Below are 4,065 nucleotides of genomic sequence, written 5' to 3' on the forward strand. Positions count from 1 at the left end.
TTATTATGGTAATGTCCTCTTGTTCAATTGCCCTTGTTCAATCATGACATAATGTCTTTCTTTGTATTTTATGCTAGTTTTTGACTTAAGGTCTACTTTATCAGAAATGTATATTGCCATTCCTATTGATTTTTGATTGCTGATAGTTTCATAAATTTTTTTTTTTGAAGGATCCTATTTCTTAACCTGGTGTGGCACTGTAGGATAAGCACTGGACTTTTAACTGTAAGGTTGGCAGTTCAAACCCACCAACTACTCCTCAGAAACCCTACACATGGTTGTTAACAACATTTCTTATCCTTTCTGCTACTCCATCTATTGAATGGTACATTTAATCCATTTACATTCAATGTAACAATTGATAGATATAAACTGACTGCAGTCACTTTGCTGTGTCTGTTTTCTATGGTGCTGGTGGCTTCTGTGTACTACATAATTTTCTGTACTGAGTTCATTTTATCTATGTATTTTCTTGTCATTCTCTTCATTGATGCTGTTTTAATGTTGACTAAATCTTGGCGGTTCTCCTCTTATGTTTTAATATGACAGGGTATTAATTTTCTTTGAGGTTACCCTGTAATTTATTAATGTCTTCCCCAGATTAAAACAATCTGTTTTATTTTGAAATATACTTGATTTCCTCACCATTTGAAAGTTATGTAACTACACTATTCCCTCTTTTTGTATTGTAGTTGGCTTCATTACAGATAAGCATCTCTGAATCCTTATTTTCAGTTTTGTATGTTTGTTTCACTTTGGCTACTTCTATATATGGATTGAGTTCTGGGTGGTGTTGCCATGTATGGTAATCCCAGCTTGTTGCATAGAGCTCATGTTGTCACAGGTAAGGTCCATTCCAAGGAAACAAGTCAGGCACTTTTGGCCATGAACATTCTTAGCAACAAACTTAAATATTCTAAATGCCAGTTCATTTTTCTGTAAGACTCACTCAGAAACATGGTCTGGGAGACAATTTTTATACAACTTTGGTCCTTGAGTCCTTGTTACTAGTATTTTCCCAATAATTTTTTTCATTATACATAGCTGGTGCTTTTGGGCCATACCAGTCTTTCTTAGAAAATGGACTAATCATATTCTTCTTGGTTCCTTTTTGGCCTCCATTCATTAAGTGCTCATCCTTGTTGACCACCATAGTGCTACTGAGAGAGCTTCTGCAACCACCATTAGCTACTCTGAGTAGATTTGACTGCACTGTGTTGAGACTAGGGCTTTGACATGGTTCATTCCAGTCTGACACCCTGATGGTAATTTGCATTACCACCTTAGATATACTGAATCAGAGCCTACATTTTAACAAGATCCCCAGGTGATTCTTAATATAATGTAATTCCTTAGATTGTTATATATAAATCATATATATATATATATGTTCATAAAATCTAGTTGTACATTGGAATACTACTAGGAGCTTTTCAAAATGCAGCTCCACAGCTTCTAGCACTGGATCACTGCCTCCACTTGCCAGAGTAAGCTTTTGGGACCTTGATTTGATGATGGGGCACAACTCAAAATGAGGAGAAACAGCTGTAAATATCCAGTAAAAATCAGAACATGGAATGTAGGAAGTATGATTCTAGGAAAATTGGTAGTTGTCAAAAATGAAATGGAAATGCATGAAGATCAACACTCCAGGCATTAGTGAGCTAAAATGGACTACTATTGGCCATTTTGAATAAATCTATATGGTTTATTATGCTGGGAAGGACAGATTGAAGATGGATGATATCAATTCATCATCAAAAAGTACATCTCAAGATCTATCTTGAAACAATGCTATCTGTGATAGGCTACTATCCCTCCATCTACAAGGAAGACCAATTGATGCTACTATTATTCAAATTTATGCATCAACCACTGAAACCAGGGATGATGAAATTGAAGAATTCTATCAACTTCTTCAGTCTGAAATTGGTCAAACATGCAATCAAGATGTATTGATAATTACAGGTGACTGGAATACAAAATTTAGAAGCAAAGTGGAAGAAGCAGTAATTGGAGTATATGGTCTTGGTGATAGAAATGATGCTGGAGATTGCATGACAGATTGCAAGACCAATGACTTCTTCACTACAAATACCTTTTTAAACAACTAGTATAGTTATTTATAGTATTATAAAAATACTATATACATGGACTATACACATGGACTTTACCAGATGAAATCCATAGAAACCAAATTGACTACACCCGTGGAAAGAGATGGTGGAAAAACCAAAGCCAGGCCATGGGCAGACTGTGGAACAGTCCACCAATTGCTCATATGCAAGTGCAGGATGAAGCTGAAGAAAATGAAAACAAGTCCAGGATAGCCAAAATTTGACCTGAACATATCTCACCTGAATTTAGAGACCATCTCAAGAACAGACTTAATGTTTAGACATTAATCACCGAAGACCAGAAGAATTGTACAATGACATCAAGAACATCTTACAGGAAAAAAGAAAAAAAGGTCACTAGGAAGACAAGAAAGAAAGACCAAAAAGGGTTTTGTAAGAGACTCTGAAACTTGTTCTCTTGCATAGAGATGATAAAGCATCAAAGGTACATTTAAGACATTGGCAAAGAACAAGCCTCCAGGAACTGGTAGAATACAAATTGAAGTCTTTCAACAAACTGATGCAGCACTGGAGGCGCTCATTCATCTATACCAAGACAGTTGGAAGATAACTATCTGGCCAACTGACTGGAAGAAGTCCATATTTGTGCACATTCCAAAGACAGGTGACTCAACCAAATGTGGAAATCATTAGATGATATCATTAATATCACATGCAGGTAAATTTTGCTAAAGGTATTTCAAAACTGGCTGCAATAGTACATTGACAGGGAGCTGCCAGAAGTTCAAACCAGAGTCAGGAGAGTACATAGAATGAGGGATATCATTGCTGACATCAGCTGACTCTTGGCTGAAAGCAGAGAATACCAGAAAGATGTTTACCCATGCTTTATTTAACTATGCAAAGTATTTCTACTGGGTGGATCATGACAAGCTATGGATAACATTGTGAAGAATGAATATTCCCGTACACTTAATTGTGCTAATGAGGAACCTGTACATCGACCCAGAGGCAGATATTCGAACGAAACAAGGGGACACTGGATGTTTTAAAATCAGGAAAGGTATGTGCCAGGGTTGTAGTGTTTCACTATCCTTATTCAGTTTGTATGCTGAGCAAATAATCTAAGAAGATATATTATATGAAAAAGAATGTGGCATCAGGATTGGAGGAAGACTCATTAACAACCAGCAATATGGAGATTATATAACCTTGCTTGCTGAAAGCAAAGAAGACTCAAAATAGTTAATTATGAAGATTAAAGACCACAGCCTTTAGCATGGGTTGCACCTCAGTGTAAAGAAAACAAAAGTCCTCCCCGCTGGACCAATAAATAACATCATGATATAAATGAAAAAAAGATTGAAGTTGTCAAAGGCTTCTTTTTGCTGAAATACATAATCAACACTCATAGAAGCAGCACTAAAGAAATCAAACAACATGTATTGCATTAGGTAAGTCTGTTGCACAAGACTTCTTTAAAGTGCTCAAGAACAAAGATGTTAGTTTGAGGACTAAACCAGGATGGTGAGACTTCATCTCTCATGCTTTGGCATAGTATCAGGAGGGAACAGTCCCTGGAGAAGGACATCATGCTTGGTAGAGTGGAAGGTCAGGGGAAAAGAGTAAGACCCCCAACAATTTGGATTGACACAGTGTCAGCAGCAGTGGGCTCAAGTGTAACAACAATTGTGAGGATGACACAAGACCGACAGTGTTTTGTTCTGTTATGCATAAAGTCGCTATGAGTCAGAATCACGTCGACGGTACCAAACAACAGTAGCTACTCTTGGACTAACACTCCAGACAAGTACTTGATATACAAGAAAAGTTAAAGAAAAAACAAAACAAAAAAGTATATATATATTTTGTTGTTGTTAAGTGCTGTCGAGTCGATTCCAACCCATAGCGACCCTGTATAGGGTTTCTGAGGAGCAGCTGGTGAGCTTGAATCACTAACCTCAGTTCAAACGACTTTGCAGTCTGA

The 4,065-nt window shown here is 36.9% G+C and overlaps 1 pseudogene; it reads left to right on the forward strand.

Annotated features, from left to right (window-relative positions):
• The first annotated feature begins 798 nt into the window (after nucleotides 1-798).
• Nucleotides 799-4,065, forward strand: part of LOC102835266 — a 16,361-nt pseudogene continuing 13,094 nt past the window's right edge.

This window comes from Chrysochloris asiatica, unplaced genomic scaffold (genome assembly GCF_000296735.1).
Source record: "Chrysochloris asiatica unplaced genomic scaffold, ChrAsi1.0 scaffold00206, whole genome shotgun sequence".
NCBI classification, from domain to species: domain Eukaryota; kingdom Metazoa; phylum Chordata; class Mammalia; order Afrosoricida; family Chrysochloridae; genus Chrysochloris; species Chrysochloris asiatica.